The sequence below is a fragment of the Oncorhynchus tshawytscha genome, linkage group LG26, assembly GCF_018296145.1.
Source record: "Oncorhynchus tshawytscha isolate Ot180627B linkage group LG26, Otsh_v2.0, whole genome shotgun sequence".
Classification (NCBI taxonomy): domain Eukaryota; kingdom Metazoa; phylum Chordata; class Actinopteri; order Salmoniformes; family Salmonidae; genus Oncorhynchus; species Oncorhynchus tshawytscha.
This window is the reverse complement of record NC_056454.1, coordinates 18,485,760-18,505,738: the sequence shown is the minus strand read 5'-3', so window position 1 is coordinate 18,505,738 and position 19,979 is coordinate 18,485,760.

The window sequence follows — 19,979 nt, the reverse complement described above, 5'->3', positions numbered from 1 at the left end:
GGCCACTCCAACAGCTTGACTTTGTTGTCCTTTGTTTTCCTTTGTGACATTGTGCCACAACTTTGGGGTCATTGTCCATTTGGAAGAGCCATTTGCGACCAAACTTCCTGACTGTTGTCTTGAGATGTTGCTTAAAAATATCCACATAATTTTCTTTCCTCATGATGCCAACTATTTTGTTAGTCTGGATTTTCTATGGCGGTTTTGGAGCAGTGGCTTATTCCTTGCTGAGTGGCCTTTCAGGTTTTGTCAATATAGGACTCGTTTTACAGTGGATGTAGATACTTTGTATCTGTTTCCTCCAGCATCTACACAAGGTCCTTTACTGTTGTTCTGGGATTGATTTGCACTTCTCGCACCAAAGTACGTTCATCTCTAGGAGACAGAATGCGTCTCCTTCCTGAGTGATATGATGGCTGCGTGGTCCCATGGTGTTTATACTTGCGTACTATTGTTTGTACAGATGAATGTGGTACCTTCAGGCATTTGGAAATTGCTCCCAATGGTGAACTACAAATCTTTTTCTGAGGATTTGGCTTATTTCTTTTGATCCTATATTGACATAACAAGAATGGCCGCTCAGCAAGGAAGAAGCCACTGCTCCAAAACTGCACTTGGGGACAAAGATTGTACTTTTTGGAGAAATGTCCTCTGGTCTGATGAAACAAAAATAGAACTGTTTGGCCATAATGACCATCGTTATGTTTGGAGGAAAAAGGGGGAGGCTTGCAAGGTGAAGAACACCATCCCAACCGTGAAGCACGGGGGTGGCAGCATCATGTTGTGGGGTGCTTTGCTGCAGGATCGACTGGTACACTTAACAAAATAGATGGCATCATGAGGAAGAAAAATTATGTGGAGAGATTGAAGCAACATCTCAAGACATCAGTCAGGAAGTTAAAGCTTGGTCACAAATGGGTCTTCCAAATGTACAATGACCCGAAGCATACTTCCAAAGTTGTGTCAAAATGGCTCAAGGACAACAAAGTCAAGGTATTGGAGTGTCCATCAAGAAGCCCTGACCTCAATCCTATAGAAAATGTGTGGGCAGAACTGAAAAAGCGTGTTCGAGCAAGGAGGCTTACAAACCTGACTTAGTTACACCAGCTATGTCAGGAGGAATGGCCCAAAAATGCCCCCAATTTATTGTGGGAAGGTTGTGGAAGGCTACCCGAAACGTTTGACCCAAGTTAAACAATTTAAAGGCAATGCTACTAAATTCCAATTGAGTGTATGTAAACTTCTGACCCACTGGGAATGTGATGAAAGAAATAAAAGATTAAATACATAATTCTCTCAACTATTATTCTGACATTTCACATTCTTAAAATAAAGTGGTGATCCTAACTGACCTAAAACATGGATTTTTTATGGGGATTAAATGCCAGGAATTGTGAAAAACTGTGTTTAAATGTATTTGGCGAAGGTGTATGTAAACTTTCGACTTCAACTGTACATAGCGAAACAAAAGACTTACACCCCTATGAATATACAGTGCATACATTTTAGAGAGTAGGGGAGGAAGATATACTTATAAAAAAAAACTTTTAAAAGCTATTTTGTGGATAGGTTGTTTGTGTTATGGCCTCCAGGAGAGAAATGCATCTGCTGGAACCAACAGATACTTTCCTCATTTTGCATCTCTGGACAACACAATACTAGTGAGGACTTAACCAAGCACTCGACAGAGATATAATATAGTATGTAGCCTAGTGCACTTATCTGTTTTTTTCTGCTTCTGCATCTCATCAGGGTAGTGATCTCTCTTTCAACTGGAAATGTTCCCTGCAGCCTGTTCAGGCGCTTGTGAACTCCATTCTATGTTCTCCATGCCCACAGTACTGACAGGAATTGGAGTTGAGACTGGATTCCTTTTTCCTCAAGTGACATTCTGATCGGAATGAATTGCTTGCAGATGTTTTTTACCTAGCGCACAGGTGCTGGATGAATCTAATGGACTGGCCATGGATCTTTATCTCCTTTCCCCACATGCCCTCAGAATGCTGACTTTGGTCTGAAAGTTCCACAGCTTAAAGATTACCATGCAAGGGTATTTAGCGTTCTTCTGCTTCACGCCAATCCGATGGCAGCGCTCCAGATACTCCGGTGATAAATCAAATCAAATCAAATCAAATTTATTTATATAGCCCTTCGTACATCAGCTGATATCTCAAAGTGCTGTACAGAAACCCAGCCTAAAACCCCAAACAGCAAGCAATGCAGGTGTAGCAGCACGGTGGCTAGGAAAAACTCCCTAGAAAGGCCAAAACCTAGGAAGAAACCTAGAGAGGAACCAGGCTATGTGGGGTGGCCAGTCCTCTTCTGGCTGTGCCGGGTGGAGATTATAACAGAACATGGCCAAGATGTTCAAATGTTCATAAATGACCAGCATGGTCGAATAATAATAAGGCAGAACAGTTGAAACTGGAGCAGCAGCACAGTCAGGTGGAAGTTGAAACTGGAGCAGCAGCATGGCCAGGTGGACTGGGGACAGCAAGGAGTCATCATGTCAGGTAGTCCTGGAGCTCAGGTCCTAGGGCTCAGGTCCTCCGAGAGAGAGAAAGAAAGAGAGAAGGAGAGAATTAGAGAACGCACACTTAGATTCACACAGGACACCGAATAGGACAGGAGAAGTACTCCAGATATAACAAACTGACCCCAGCCCCCGACACATAAACTACTGCAGCATAAATACTGGAGGCTGAGACAGGAGGGGTCAGGAGACACTGTGGCCCCATCCGAGGTCACCCCGGACAGGGCCAAACAGGAAGGATATAACCCCACCCACTTTGCCAAAGCACAGCCCCCACACCACTAGAGGGATATCTTCAACCACCAACTTACCATCCTGAGACAAGGCTGAGTATAGCCCACAAAGATCTCCGCCACGGCACAACCCAAGGGGGGGGCGCCAACCCAGACAGGATGACCACAACAGTGAATCAACCCACTCAGGTGACGCACCCCCTCCAGGGACGGCATGAGAGAGCCCCAGTAAGCCAGTGACCCAGCCCCTGTAATAGGGTTAGAGGCAGAGAATCCCAGTGGAAAGAGGGGAACCTGATACATCCACTCCAAGCTCCTCCGATATCAGCGTGAACACTTAGCTGGAAATACCCTATTTTTCCTCATCTTCCAGTAGTGACAATATTCTCATATTATTTTGTCTCGATCTGTTATCTAGCTGATCCAGTTCATCTTTCAAAAGGCCAATATTGTCTTGTTCATCCAGGTGCCTGCCTTGTATATGCATATCTGACACGATAGACTGTACTTTCATTTCGAGCAAATCTACTTTTGTCATAAGTTTGTTTAGGTGAGCATTGTTTGCATTTCAGCTATGTTTTCTTGGACATGCTTCAGCTGTTCGTTGCTCTCATTTATATCTCCAAGTTGTTTTTTATCTTTTCCTTTAAGGGAAGCCATGGTTTGTTGGGTTCAAGTCTCAGCATCGCTTTACTCACAGATTAGTTTGATGTTATGTATAAACTGACCACTCACTCTCTCCCAGTTACTTGGGGATATATTGATATTTTGATTTAAAGACTCAATTTAAACTATGTTGTCTGGCTTCTACATTTATTCACAGTTTTGACAATACCAAACAAAGATACTATCTCCCCATGCGCCTCTGAATGCTGCCATCTGAAATGCCATGTTCTGATGGTAGCAGCTTATGGTGTACATTTTAGGAATCCCTCAGTCTCACCCTTGAGGCTTGATGATTTACTCAAGGGCTGAGGCTGACCTAAAATGGACAAAGCCATGGTCATGACTCCACTCAGCCATGTCATTGATCAGCTTTCAATTGACCTGATGCCTGTTGGGTTAATAAACCTGCCTCATACCCTCACCCTCTTCCAGCAAACCCATTGTACACCTGCCTGTGTGGATGAGTGTTCTGGGTGAGTCAGCTTGAGCTCTGAACACTCCTCTGACATGGGGCTCACCAAGGGCTCATGGGTAATAAATCACCAGGCAGCTCACTTGACCAGAATAACTTCAACTGGTAAGCTAGCATTAGCATCTAACAGGACCTTGAGTCGCTTTAGTTAGCGTAGAAACGTGGCACTGTAAATCATGGTCCTCTATTTTTGGACTTTGTGTTGTTGCAACATGAAATGGAGAGATGTGTTGTTTTTTCCACAGTCTACAAAAATATACCTTTGGTGACAAAATACCATGTTTTGTGTGAAACTGTAAGCTATAACGTGTACAGTGATATGTGACAGACCCTTTAGAATGTAATCTGAGCACTGTAATGACCCCTAACCCCCAAAACACGCACATACACAAATATGTTTACACACACGCATGCACATGCTTTCACTTTAATGCATGTCATTTAAGATGGTCCCAGTATGTCCACTGGGATTTTCCACTGGCCCATAACAATCTTGGAGTGGAAATTCCCAACCCGTGGTTCTGCAGTGTCAGGCTTAGGAGATATTAAAGTATCGGAAGCAGCGTAGAAGTGTGCGACAAATGCTTTGACCTAGTTGGCGGACAGGTAGAATTGTATTAGCTTTGCGACATTAGTTGTGATTGAATTATCAGCACTCTTCAATTACTATGTAGCAGGGACAGTTTTCTGATGGAAATACAGGCTAACTGTGCTAAATCTAAAGCGGAAAGGGCCCAGGGATGGGATTCTACTAAGCTTACATATGGAATTGTTTTAAGATGGTCATACCCAGGATCATTTAGCCATTTGATTTAGAATTTTAGGACCCCTGTAGGTATCCCCAAAAAATACAAAAATATAATTTGATGAAACATTGAATTCGGCCTTGCTGCTATTAGCCCATAGAAACACATTGAATAACATACTAATTCAATTTCCTACGTGGGCATCTACTCTAGGGGGTTAACATATTTTATGCATTAGGTATGAACTTGTTATGGCTGCAATCCCACTAACGGGATGAGTGTCATCAACAACCGCTGAATAGCATAGCGCTACATTCAATAAATATTACTAAAAATATTTATATTTATGAAATCACAAGTGCAATATAGGAAAACACAGTTTAGCCTTTTGTTAATCCACCTGTCCTGTCAGATTTTGAAATTATGCTTTACAGCGAAAGCAATCCAAGCGTTTGTGTAAGTTTATCGATAGCACGACAAAACATTAAGTACACTTAGCATCAGGTAGCTTGGTCACGAAAATCAAAAAAGCAATCAAATCAATTGTTTACCTTTGATGATCTTCGGATGTTTTCACTCACGAGACTCCCAGTTACACAACAAATGTTCCTTTTGTTCCATAAAGATTGTTTTTATATCCAAAATAACTCCGTTTGTTTGGCACGTTATGTTCAGAAATCCACAGGAAAGAGCGGTCACGACAACGCAGACAAAAATTCCAAATAGTTTCCATAATGTCCACAGAAACATGTCAAACGATTTATATAATCAACCCTCAGGTTGTTTTTAAAATATATAATCTATAATATATCATCCGCAAATGTCTTTCACAGTAGGAGAGGGAAAAGCAGTACCTATCCAAATTCTGTTGCGTGAGCAAAACTCATGTGACCACTTGACGCGATGTTATCGTTCTGGCTCATTTTTCAAAATAAAAGCCTGAAACTATGTCTGAAGACTGTTGACACCTTGAGGAAGCGATAGGAAAAGGAATCTGGTTCATATCCCTTTAAATCCAGCAAAGAGAGGCTATGAAACATGGAGTTTTCAAAATAGAAGCCACTTCCTGTTTCGATTTTCCTCAGGGTTTCGCCTGCAATATCAGTTCTGTTATACTCACAGACAATGTTTTGACAGTTTTGGAAACTTTAGAGTGTTTTCTATCCAATACTAATAATAATATGCATATATTATTAGCTGAGACTGAGGAGCTGGCCGTTTACAATGGGCACCTTTTCATCCAAGCTACTCAATACTGCCCCTGCAGCCATAAAAAGTTAAGTGGGTGGGGTTATATCCTGCCTGTTTGGCCCCGTCCGGGGGTATCATATGATGGGGCCACAGTGTCTCCTGACCCCTCCTGTCTCAGCCTCCAGTATTTATGCTGCAGTAGTTTATGTGTCGGGGGGCTAGGTCAGTCTGTTATATCTGGAGTATTTCTTCTGTCTTATCCGGTGTCCTGTGTGAATTCAAGTATGCTCTCTCTAATTCTCTCGTTCTCTCTCTTGGAGGACCTGAGCCCTAGAACCATGCCTCAGGACTACCTGGCATGATATGATGACTCCCAGCTGTCCCCAGTCCACCTGGCCGTGCTGCTGCTCCAGTTTCAACTGTTCTGCATGTGGCTACGGAACCCTGACTTGTTTTCGGACGTGCTACCTTGTCCCAGAACTGCTGTTTTCAACTCTCTAGAGACAGCAGGAGCGGTAGAGATACTCTGAATGATCGGCTATGAAAAGCCAACTGACATTTACTCCTGAGGTGCTGACCTGTTGCACCCTCTACAACCACTGTGATTATTATTATTTGACCATGCTGGTCATTTATGAACATTTGAACATCTTTTCCATGTTCTATTATAATCTCCACCCGGCACAGCCAGAAGAGGACTGGCCACCCCTCATAGCCTGGTTCCTCTCTAGGTTTCTTCCTAGGGGGAGTTTTTCCTAGCCACCTTGCTTCTACACCTGCATTTCTACTTTCACTTTATGGGAAATTCACCCAACAGCCCCAATTTACCCATCCCAAGAAGGCCTAGAAATTGCCCCTGCTCAACCCACTCCAGCAGTCTTTATATTCTTCAAAGACTTCTGGGGGGTTTGCTGAGGGGTCTTACATTTCCATTGATGTACATGACGAAGGATAAAGACTGGCCACCCCATGAACCATAAAAATGAAACACTGAAAGTGTTCTGTCATGGGCTAAATTGACTCGCTTTTAGACCAGTTTTATGAAACATTTTTTTGTTATTATTTAAGTTACTCGCTCTTAAAGCAAATATACAAATTGAATGACGCATGTAATCACTCAGTAGTGTAAGTGAGTGTTTGGGTACATACATTTGATACTGAGGGGTGTTGAAAGGTGCAAACAAACAAACAAAATGCCACAACCAAACTCTATCTGTGTGTCTGCATGGAGAGAGTCTCCTCAATGAATGGGGAAGAGGTGCATGACAACCCTCCCAGCTCCTCCAGCCGACATCCTACTAAGGAAAACAAGAGCAAAGAGAAATAATACGGCAGACAGAGTGGGAGGGTCGTCACAGTATTCTCTCTGCTATTTCCAATGAGAATGGACTCTGATGCACTAGTGCACAAACACGTAGACCACATGGTCCTCAGATCAGAAAAGATATTCAATGATAAACAGGTGAGAATGTTATGTTACTATATATTTTACGACAGGAGGGTTTGAACGTTGTTATTTTTAGTGGTGGATGGAAGAAGGATGTTCCCTCTGGCTACTGTCCTCTCTGAGAAGATTAGATGTGGATCTAGTGAACACTTACAAAACACCTTGGGGATTTTTGTGACAACTGATCAAAGTAAGAATAGCTCATAGTAACGGATGGTTCATGAGAAGATAATGTGCTAATGATTGATCAATACACTGTATTTGCTGACTGGGATGTGGCCCCTGGATTGGCCAACACAGTTTCAGTCATATAGTGTTGTAGTCTTCCCTGATTGGCCCATGGGGGACCAGAACAAAGCATTATTGCATAAACAGATATAAAACAATTAATGACATGATCTGAGAAGTCCTTATAGAGATGCAATTTTTTTTTAGTAATTTGAGTAATACCATCGTGCCCAGTGAAAACGATCGCAAAATCATGCACAAATGAACCCACATGTTCAGCAAGCACAAACGGAAAATAAAAAGGACACAGTTTAACAGGGAGGTGGGGTAAAACACAAAAAAGGCTGGCTTAAACTAACACATCCCAGCCAAGGAACGCTGGCCCATGAATTCATAAAACACAAAGAAAAACGGAACAAAAGAAAGTTAAATGACTATGCAAACTAATCAACATTATCTGCTCATGGACGTCATATGTGCTGGTGGAAAAAGTACTCAACTGTCATACTTTAGTGAAAGTAAAGTAAAGATACCTTAACAGAAAATAACACAAAGTAAAAGTCACCAAGTAAAATACTACTTGAGTAAAAGTCTAAAAGTATTTGGTTTAAAATATGTGTCAAAAGTAAAAGTACAAGTATAAATCATTTCAAATAGTTTATTTTAAGCAAACCAAACAGCACAATTTTCTTGTTTTTTATTTTATTTACGGATAGCCAGGGAAACACTCCAACACTCAGAGATCAATTACAAACAAAACATTTGTGTTTAGTGAGTCCACCAGATCACAATTTTCTTGTTTTTTATTTTATTTACGGATAGCCAGGGAAACACTCCAACACTCAGACATCAATTACAAACAAAACATTTGTGTTTAGTGAGTCCAGTAGGCAGTAGGAATGACTGGGGATGTTCTCTTTTTAAGTGCTTGAATTGGACTATTTTCCTTTCCTGCTAAGCATTCAAAATGTAACGAGTACTTTTGGGTGTTAGGAAAAATGTGTGGAGTAAAATGTACATAATTATGTTTCGGAATGTAGTGAAGTAAAATTAAAAGTTGCCAAAAATATAAGTGGTAAAGTAAAGCACGGATACCCCAAAAAACTACTTAAAGACATATTTTAAAGTATTTTTACTGAAGTAATTTACACCACTGGTCATAAGTGTGAACACTCGATTGCATGGAATCTTTGACTTACTGAAGAAAATACATTATATTTTCTTTCTAACTCTATTCTTTGTAGAGGACACTGTCATTAATTTATTGACAAGAGCACTGGGTCTCCATCTTGCTAATCTGACTATCTTCCAGAACACATGTCAATATCACATCTTGGAACTAGTCCTTCAGGCTTTGGACCAGGAAAGCTCATGCAATGACTGGAGATGGTTCCTAGAAACTGTATGAGGAGCGTGATCCTCTCAATGTGTTTATCACATACTGTATAAGTTGTCAGAGAGACAGTAACTTGGCCAACGCTGGTATGTGGCCATTGATATTTATGTGCTCTTGAAGATGTTCGGGTCCTCTTGCCAAAAGCTTGTGAAAATACAATGAAAGTACTGACGGTTCAATCTCATTGCTCTCCTAGTGCTACATTTTTCCAACACAATTAGTTACTTATTGCCTACTTATTAACCATTCATCATGGCTTTTAGTTTTTTCATCCCGTGGCAGCATCTATAGCTTCAGTTTGATATGGAGACACTCGGGCTCTTGTGACCACAATTCAAATGAACTATCAAGTTCGGATCACTGGCTCTTTGCTTGCCTGCTTTCCCCTCACCAACTACCGCCTGTCTCCTGATAAGTCAGGGCAATTTTCATGCTCTCTGCTTTCTGTTCTTGCAAGCTAGCAATTCTGTGCACTTGTCATGCAAGAGAGATGTCCACATTGCTGTGTCAAATGCTGGCACACAAGCCTGTGGAAGACAGAAGACACTCTCTTGGATTAGTTTGTCAACCATCAGCCTTGCTTCAATGATCTTTGTAAGCGACTTACTCCTTGTGTGTGTGTGTGTGAAGACTTCATTGTGAACTTGGCCAATGGAGAGCTTGTCCTTGAACACTAAGGCTCGGACTCCTCGCTGAGTAAGACATTTTCCAAATCAAAACATCCACTGAATCAAAGCATCTTCAGTCTTCTGTAACTTAATTATATATTTTTTCTTCAAAACCACGCATTCAATGGATGCAGGCCAACTAACCGAGAAGAGGTCATATATATATATAGGCCTACAGTCAGTATCTAGTATCTACATAGCTACAGTATATGCCAAAAGTCTAAACTCTAAGCGCTCCCGACCCCCCTGCTCAATGATATTAGAAAGAATGAGAAAATGACACCTGGGAAAACATTACATTGAGGAGCGCTCATGCTTGGCCTGGTGTCCGTGTCACACACTGCACGTCTTATGAAGCTGTGCTAGCAGATTAGCATTCTGGTGACATGAGAGGGTAACATGAACCGGGGGCCTCACCATTCCTGTGTATCTGAAACCAGAGTTGGTAAACATCTATTCCCTTGAATTCTCATGCCGCTGCCAGAGATGGGTCATATAAAGTTGCTGGGGGGCCACATGGATAGGGTGACTTGGGAATGCTAACACTGGTAGGATGAGATTCCTTTGTGTTGGGGTCCACACGAAGGACACACTTCAGTTGGGCGTCTCATGCGTTTTGACTTACATGTAGGACACTTGTGGATTCAGCTTGCTAAACCAAGAATGGTGGTCAAGCATGGTGGTAGTATTGTGATGGTTTGGGGATGCTTTACTGCCTCAGGACAAGGAGGACTTGTCATCATAGAAGGAACCATGAATTCGTGTCTGTATCAAAGAATTCTACAGGAAAATGTAAGGCCATCTGTACATGAGCTCAAGCTGAATTGCAGCTGAGTCATGCAGCATGACAATGATCCAAAACAAACAAGCAAGTCTACATCAGAATGACTGAAAACAACAAATGTAAAGTTTTGGAATGGTCCAGTCAAAGTCCAGACCTAAACGCGGTTGAGATGTTGTGGCAGGACCTGAAACGAACAGTTCATGCTCAAAAACTCACAAATGTCACTGAGTTAAAGCAGTTCTGCATGGGTCAAAATTCCTTCACAGTGATGTAAGAGACTGATCAACAACTACAGGAAGTGTTTGGTTGCAGTCATTGCAGCTAAAGGTGGCACAACCAGTTATTGAATGTAAGAGGGAAGTTTGTTTTTCAAACAGGGGCAATGGGTGTTACATAACTTTGCTTACATTTTTTTAACGAAATAAGTACACATGTTTTTTTGTGTTATTTTTTTCCACTCATGTTCCCTTAATCCAAAATTAGGTGTTGGTTGAAGAGCTGATAACATTCAGTGTCAAAAATTGTATATCCTGTAATGTAATAGTATGAGGATTGCTATTATGATTACACTTCAGAGTAAGTTTTAAAAAATCTGATATTGACAAGATCAGAGATGTACTGTATGTAACAAATCAAATTAAATCATGTTTTATTTGGCACATGCCCGTAGACAACAGGTGTAGACTAACAGTGAATTGCTAACTGACGGGTCCTTTCTAACAATGAGTTAAAGATAATATACAAAATAAAATAAGAAACGGTGACAAAATGAATAAATACACAGTGAAGAATTCATAAAATAGGGAGTGTAAAATAACAGAGCTATATACAGGGAGTACCAGTACCGAGTACAAGGTATTGAGGTAGCTTTGTACTTTAAATATACACTACCATTCAAAAGTTTGGGGTCACTTAGAAATGTATTTGTTTCTGAAAGAAAAACTTTTTTTTTTGTCAATTAAAAAAACATCAAATTGATCAGAAATAAAGTGTAGACATTGTTAATGTTGTAAATGGCTATTGTAGCTGGAAACGGCAGATTTTTTAAATGGAATATCTACGTAGACGTACAGAGGCCCATTATCAGCAACCATCACTCCTGAGTTCCAATGGCACATTGTGTTAGCTAATCCAAGTTTATCCTTTTAAAAGGCTAATTGATCATTAGAAAATCATTTACAATTATGTTAACACAGCTGAAAACTGTTGTCCTGATTAAAGAAGCAATAAAACTGGCCTTCTTTAGACTCGTTGAGTATCTGGAGCATCAGCATGTGCGTGTTTGGTTACAGGCTCAAAATGGCCAGAAACAAAGATCTTTCTTAAGTCTATTCTTGTTCTGAGAAATTAAGGCTATTCCATGGGAGAAATCGCCAAGAAACTGAAGATCTCGTGCATCTCTGTGTACTACTCCCTTCACAGAACAGTGCAATCTGGCGCTAACCAGAATAGAAAGAGGAGTGGGAGGCCCCGGTGCACAACTGAGTAAGAGGACAAGTACATTAGAGTGTCTAGTTTGAGAAACAGACACCTCACAAGTTCTCAACTGGCAGCTTCATTAAATAGTACCCCTCAAAACACCAGTCTCAACGTCAACACTTGAGATAGAGTATACATAAACTATTTGGAAAGTTGAACTTACAGCCTCTTGGTTGGGAGTATATCGATGTAGTGATTGCTTTGACAGTGTCAGAGGTGGAACTGATTTAGCGCTATCAAAGCCACAAGTGGCTCCTGGCATTATACCTCAATCTGCCATTGCCATTGGCTGCACAGAGTCACATTTCAGACATCCCATGCAGCCTTCATTTTTTTCATTTGAGTAATTATTTTTATATAGCCTACACCTTCTAGTCCTGAACTTCTAACATGAGCTGGGAGGATGTGGCTTCGTAACAATGATCGCAAGAGTGGCTGTTCGTCGATTTGACAGCTCCAACACAGATGCATTTCCGCTACGCAGGTGTCTGATTTTGCTGGATAACGCTTAATCTGATTCAATCTAGGCCCTAAATGCAATTGCAAGTGAGGCATGCCATGTTCCCAGCTACATTGCAATTGACAGTAAATATATAGCGAAACACTAATACAGTATCTTATTACTTTACAAATGTACCGTACTTCCGGCGCCGACAGAGATGGCCGCCTCGCTTCGCGTTCCTAGGAAACTATGCAGTTTTTTGTTTTTTTTACGTGTTATTTCTTACATTAGTACCCCAGGTCATCTTAGGTTTCATTACATACAGTCGAGAAGAACTACTGAATATAAGATCAGCGTCAACTCACCATCAGTACGACCAAGAATATGTTTTTCGCGACGCGGATCCTGTGTTCTGCATTACAAACAGGACAACGGAGTGGATTCCATGCAGCGACCCAAAAAAACGACTCCGAAAAAGAGGGAAACGAGGTGGTCTTCTGGTCAGACTCCGGAGACGGGCACACCGTGCACCACTCCCCAGCATTCTTCTTGCCAATGTCCAATCTCTTGACAACAAGGTTGATGAAATCCGAGCAAGGGTAGCATTCCAGAGGGACATCAGAGACTGTAACGTTTTATGCTTCACGGAAACATGGCTCACTGGAACGACGCTATCCGAGGTGGTGCAGCCAACGGGTTTCTCCACGCATCGCGCCGACAGAGACAAACATCTTTCTGGTAAGAAGAGGGGCGGGGGCGTATGCCTTATGACTAACGTGACATGGTGTGATGAAAGAAACATACAGGAACTCAAATCCTTCTGTTCACCTGATTTAGAATTCCTCACAATCAAATGTAGACCGCATTATCTTCCAAGAGAATTCTCTTCGATTATAATCACAGCCGTATATATCCCCCCCCAAGCAGACACATCGATGGCTCTGAACAAACTTTATTTAACTCTCTGCAAACTGGAAACGATTTATCCGGAGGCTGCATTCATTGTAGCTGGGGATTTTAACAAGGCTAATCTGAAAACAAGACTCCCTAAATTTTATCAGCATATCGATTGCGCAACCAGGGGTGGAAAGACCTTGGATCATTGTTACTCTAACTTCCCCGACGCATATAAGGCCCTGCCCCGCCCCCCTTTCAGAAAAGCTGACCACGACTCCATTTTGTTGATCCCTGCCTACAGACAGAAACTAAAACAAGAAGCTCCCACGCTGAGGTCTGTCCAACGCTGGTCCGACCAAGCTGACTCCACACTCCAAGACTGCTTCCATCACGTGGACTGGGAGATGTTTCGTATTGCGTCAGACAACAACATTGACGAATACGCTGATTCGGTGTGCGAGTTCATTAGAACGTGCGTTGAAGATGTCGTTCCCATAGCAACGATTAAAACATTCCCTAACCAGAAACCGTGGATTGATGGCAGCATTCGTGTGAAACTGAAAGCGCGAACCACTGCTTTTAATCAGGGCAAGGTGTCTGGTGACATGACTGAATACAAACAGTGCAGCTATTCCCTCCGCAAGGCTATTAAACAAGCTAAGCGTCAGTACAGAGACAAAGTAGAATCTCAATTCAACGGCTCAGACACAAGAGGCATGTGGCAGGGTCTACAGTCAATCACGGACTACAGGAAGAAATCCAGCCCAGTCACGGACCAGGATGTCTTGCTCCCAGGCAGACTAAATAACTTTTTTGCCCGCTTTGAGGACAATACAGTGCCACTGACACAGCCTGCAATGAAAACATGTGGTCTCTCCTTCACTGGAGCCGAGGTGAGTAAGACATTTAAACGTGTTAACCCTCGTAAGGCTGCAGGCCCAGACGGCATCCCCAGCCGCGCCCTCAGAGCATGCGCAGACCAGCTGGCCGGTGTGTTTACGGACATATTCAATCAATCCCTATACCAGTCTGCTGTTCCCACATGCTTCAAGAGGGCCAAGAGGGCCACCATTGTTCCTGTTCCCAAGAAAGCTAAGGTAACTGAGCTAAACGACTACCTGAGTAGCACTCACATCCATCATCATGAAGTGCTTTGAGAGACTAGTCAAGGACCATATCACCTCCACCCTACCTGACACCCTAGACCCACTCCAATTTGCTTACCGCCCAAATAGGTCCACAGACGATGCAATCTCAACCACACTGCACACTGCCCTAACCCATCTGGACAAGAGGAATACCTATGTGAGAATGCTGTTCATCGACTACAGCTCGGCATTCAACACCATAGTACCCTCCAAGCTCGTCATCAAGCTCGAGACCCTGGGTCTCGACCCCGCCCTGTGCAACTGGGTACTGGACTTCCTGACGGGCCGCCCCCAGGTGGTGAGGGTAGGCAACAACATCTCCTCCCCGCTGATCCTCAACACTGGGGCCCCACAAGGGTGCGTTCTGAGCCCTCTCCTGTACTCCCTGTTCACCCATGACTGCGTGGCCACGCACGCCTCCAACTCAATCATCAAGTTTGCGGACGACACAACAGTGGTAGGCTTGATTACCAACAACGACGAGACGGCCTACAGGGAGGAGGTGAGGGCCCTCGGAGTGTGGTGTCAGGAAAACAACCTCACACTCAACGTCAACAAAACTAAGGAGATGATTGTGGACTTCAGGAAACAGCAGAGGGAACACCCCCCTATCCACATCGATGGAACAGTAGTGGAGAGGGTAGCAAGTTTTAAGTTCCTCGGCATACACATCACAGACAAACTGAATTGGTCCACTCACACAGACAGCATCGTGAAGAAGGCGCAGCAGCGCCTCTTCAACCTCAGGAGGCTGAATAAATTCGGCTTGTCACCAAAAGCACTCACAAACTTCTACAGATGCACAATCGAGAGCATCCTGGCGGGCTGTATCACCGCCTGGTACGACAACTGCTCCGCCCTCAACCGTAAGGCTCTCCAGAGGGTAGTGAGGTCTGCACAACGCATCACCGGGGGCAAACTACCTGCCCTCCAGGACACCTACACCACCCGATGTTACAGGAAGGCCATAAAGATCATCAAGGACATCAACCACCCGAGCCACTGCCTGTTCACCCCGCTATCATCCAGAAGGCGAGGTCAGTACAGGTGCATCAAAGCTGGGACCGAGAGACTGAAAAACAGCTTCTATCTCAAGGCCATCAGACTGTTAATTAAACAGCCACCACTAACATTGAGTGGCTGCTGCCAACACACTGACACTGACACTGACTCAACTCCAGCCACTTTAATAATGGGAATTGATGGGAAATGATGTAAATATATCACTAGCCACTTTAAACAATGCTACCCTATATAATGTTACTTACCCTACATTATTCATCTCATATGCATACGTATATACTGTACTCTATATCATCGACTGCATCCTTATGTAATACATGTATCACTAGCCACTTTAACTATGCCACTTTGTTTACATACTCATCTCATATGTATATACTGTACTCGATACCATCTACTGTATCTTGCCTATGCTGCTCTGTACCATCACTCATTCATATATCCTTATGTACATATTCTTTATCTCCTTACACTGTGTATAAGACAGTAGTTTTGGAATTGTTAGTTAGATTACTTGTTGGTTATTACTGCATTGTTGGAACTAGAAGCACAAGCATTTCGCTACACTCGCATTAACATCTGCTAACCATGTGTATGTGACAAATAAAATTTGATTTGATTTTTTGATTTGATTTGTATAATGACTCTTAAATTTACCACAAAATTAACAGCAATGGCTAACAAAGTAGTTTAAATGTTATCACATGTTGAACCAAATGATTGCCTATGTGGAAAATAATTTCAAATTATGTGTTTTTGAAACATTTCACATATGACATCATGTTTTTGGAACACTACAATTCAGATGAATTGATCATTCAGATGTGAAAACACGTGTTTTTGAAAATTTTCACATGGGACATTTCACGTGTGACTTTTTTTTCTTGAAACACTTCACATGATCACATTTGAAACCCATCTGGGATTTGAACCTGCAACCTCTGGATTAGAAGTACACTAATCTTTCTGATGAGCCACAAAGACTAGTATTCCCTAATGATTCATTACCTATAATATAATCTCTACACGAAGCAAAAGAGGGCCATCTGCAATGCTAGATTTTTTATTATATATATATTTTCTTACCCATTTCTCTCTCCAATTGGTAGTTACAGTCTTGTCCCATCACTGCAACTCCTGTATGGACTTGGGAGAGGCGAAGGTCGAGAGCTGTGCATCCTCCAAAACACAACCCAGCCGAGCCACACTGCTTCTTGACACAATGCCTGCTTAACCCAGAATCACCAATTTGTCAGAGGAAACACTGTACACCTAGCATGTGCTTGGCCTGCCACAGGAGTCGCTCAAGCATGATGGGACACAGACATCTTGGCTAGCCAAACCCTCCCCTAACCCAATTGTGCATCACCCCATGGGTCTCCTGGCTGTGACACAAACTCAAACCTGGATCTCTAGCAGCACAGCTAGCACTGCAATGCAGTGCCTTAGACCACTGCGCCACTCGGGAGGCCCACACTGCTATTTTAGTCAGCTACTCTGACTATTCTCTCATCATTGATTTAATTCACTTATTTCAGCAATTTGAGGGTTTTCTGTATAATGTTGCTGGAGTATATTATTGTGTTTTAATGTTACTCCTTAATCACTATGATAAATATAATCACTTTTCTTGAGTGTATTTTTAGCAAAGATGAAATTCACTTTGAGGTCCAAAGTGTAGGAATACTGGTGAAATCAGTTCAAGAAACAGACAGAGTAGCAGTAAGATCTGAATGGCGTAGTTGAAATCCAAGGTAAGGATATGTTGAATAATAATTATTGTAAAAACAAACATACAAACAAAGGTTATGTTTTTACATGTGTAAATCCACATCTGAAACTTAATGTGAAATATCATGAAATGTGAAGTGTTCCAAAACCACATGGTCACACATGTGCAAAACATGTGAAATAATGTGATTTTCCACTTGTAAAATCATGCGGTTTTTCCATAAAGGATCTATCTTGCATTTTTCGCTATTTTGTTCACTGGTTGTTAAAACAACTAAATTGAGAAGATACACTATACAGTGCATTCAGAAAGTATTAAGACCCCTTGACTTTTTCCACATTTTGTTACGTTACAGCCTTATTATAAAATGGATTAAATAAATAAAAAATCCTCCTCAATCTACACGCAATACCACATAATAACAAAGCGAAAACAGGTCTCTAGAAATGTTTGCACATTTATTAAATAAAAAACAGAAATACCTTAGCTACATACAGTCCCAGTCCATATTAATGTCAAGGATTTTGGAATGAAATGTTCGATGAGCAGGTGTCCACATACCTTTGGTCATTATGTTGTGTTTTGGTGATTCAATTAATGTTCACATGGTATTTCACAGGAAACTTATATTTGGATATACGGTTGTCTGGTGAAAGATGTCTTCAAACAAAATGAATTCAAAATAAAAGGTTTTGAATATAATACTGCATTACAAGTGTTACCAGTTTGGAGTTTTGTACTAAGAGTTTAGAAAATTCACCACGTACTTGTAACAGTACCACCAAAGCGATTGAATAAAACTGTATGACATACAGTATTCAATAAGAGGCTTACTTGTATAGTCTATGAAACTGTATATTTCTCTCTCACTCTATGTTAGTGTGTTTTTCAGTGTTTATGTGTGTGTGGGTGTGTGTGTTCAGTCAGAACAGAACAATCAATGAAAGTGTCCGATGTTCAGCGTTATTAAGACACCAGCCCTGAGGTGAGTGGTCCCTAACCTATTTCAGCTAAACAAAGCTACCGGAGGGAGATAGCCTGCCTCTTTGTCTGCCTTTTGTATACTCCAGATAAAAGGTGGAAATAGACAAAGGCGTGTAGAAACACTAGCCAAAAGATAAACACCAGGAAACCTGATCAGTTGTGTGAGAAATGAGTAAGAGAGAAGAGAAGTCATGTTCAACAGGCACAGAAATGCTCTTCCAGTTGCATGACAATGTGAGAAATCTATTACAGGAATGAAAATATCTTTGGTATTGTAAGCACTCCCTCATTCCTTCACATTTAGAAAAGTGTGCCTACGGGCAATGGAACTCCCTGCGACAATATGGATCATGTAGGGAAAATGGTTCATTATGGCGATGAATTATGAAAACAAGCTTTTAAATGTCAGGGAAAGTTATATACTCTCACGGTGGAATGATATTGGGACCTGTATTGTATGCCCTGAGAGCTTTTGTCAACAGATCTCTTCATACCTAATGGAAAGTACTCTGCAGTCTAGTCCAAGTTTATGACAATACCCTAGGAGATAAATATGTATTTTCTGGTATTCCTATGTTTGTCTTCTTAGCTGTTCCATACCAGAAAATTCTTACATGGCATTGTTTCGGCATTATTTTCAAGCCATGTATTCACATTAACATTTTTGGAGCTCTTGTAATACATGCTGCTGAAATACCTTGCAAAGGCTATCTCACAGTGCTCAAAACACACACATACACCCTCCCCCTATATGCACAGCATGCGTACAACACATTTTCATACTCAGTCTGTGCCCGACATGAAATAACATTTAATAAGCGGGTTTTGCTCCAAATTCCTGGTTGGTAAAGTTGAGATATGGGGCTTTGTGCTGTGTCAAATGGGGAGGCTTTCTTAGTTGATGCGCAGGGGCATGATCCCAGACCTCACGTGTGACAGCTTTCTCATCAATCATTCCATATTCTTAAATAAACTTTTGACTCATAATCCCCATCCTGCTGTTGCTATCCCTCTGTGTCGAAACATGTTTGCTTTTCCCATTTTTAGGCACATTGTCATGTTAGGTTGCGGAGTAACCAAGCCGTTTGTGATGGCAGGCACTCGTGGTCCAGACGGAGCTCTATATTGCAGGTGGACCCATTGTTCTGGTAAGATTAGAACTTTAAGTGGGAGGGCCTTGCCTTGTGTTTTGGTTCTCCATCGCCACACAGGAATATGAGAGCTCTCAATCAGCTTTATAGTTTGGAGTTTTCCACAGTTTTCCACTAAAGGACTCAAGACTTTCCTCACTTTTGTTGTTTTCTGTACTTTCCTTACTGTTGTTCTTTTCCCCTGTACTCGCGGCAGACAGGCAGATGTTTGAAAGCGACGGCAGCAGAACATCATGACATCTGTCACATCTTTTCCTAGTGGCTCTGTATGACCTCACACTGAGGAGGTGTTTAACGTTGATTAGGGACCTTCATCTCGATAGCAAAATCCCGCTGATTTCTGATTGGGACTTGCCAGGTTTCATATCGAGGAGGTTCTGTCCCCAGTGAGGCATCCCCAACCTCATCTCCATGGAGCTGGTGCTGACTATTAAAAATAGGTATGCTCTTATGTTTACCCTAACTTATCTTCTCTCCCTTCTCTTCTCTCTTTATGTTCCTGTGTTCTTTTTCTCCTCTCCTCCCTGTTCTTCTCCCTTCTTTGTCTCCGGTTACCATCCAGTAGAGAGAGCTCAAGCCTGAGGCTTTTTTAGCTCATCCCAAACACACCTCTATTCAACCGAGAGGACGAGGCCCAGCCCAGATCAAGTGGATTAAATATCAGTTTTGGAGAAACAGAACAACCATTTAGCGCTGCTCCAAGTCCGGGAGACGGGACAGGAGGGTTGTCATGGTCAAGACTTGTGGCTTGGCGGAGGG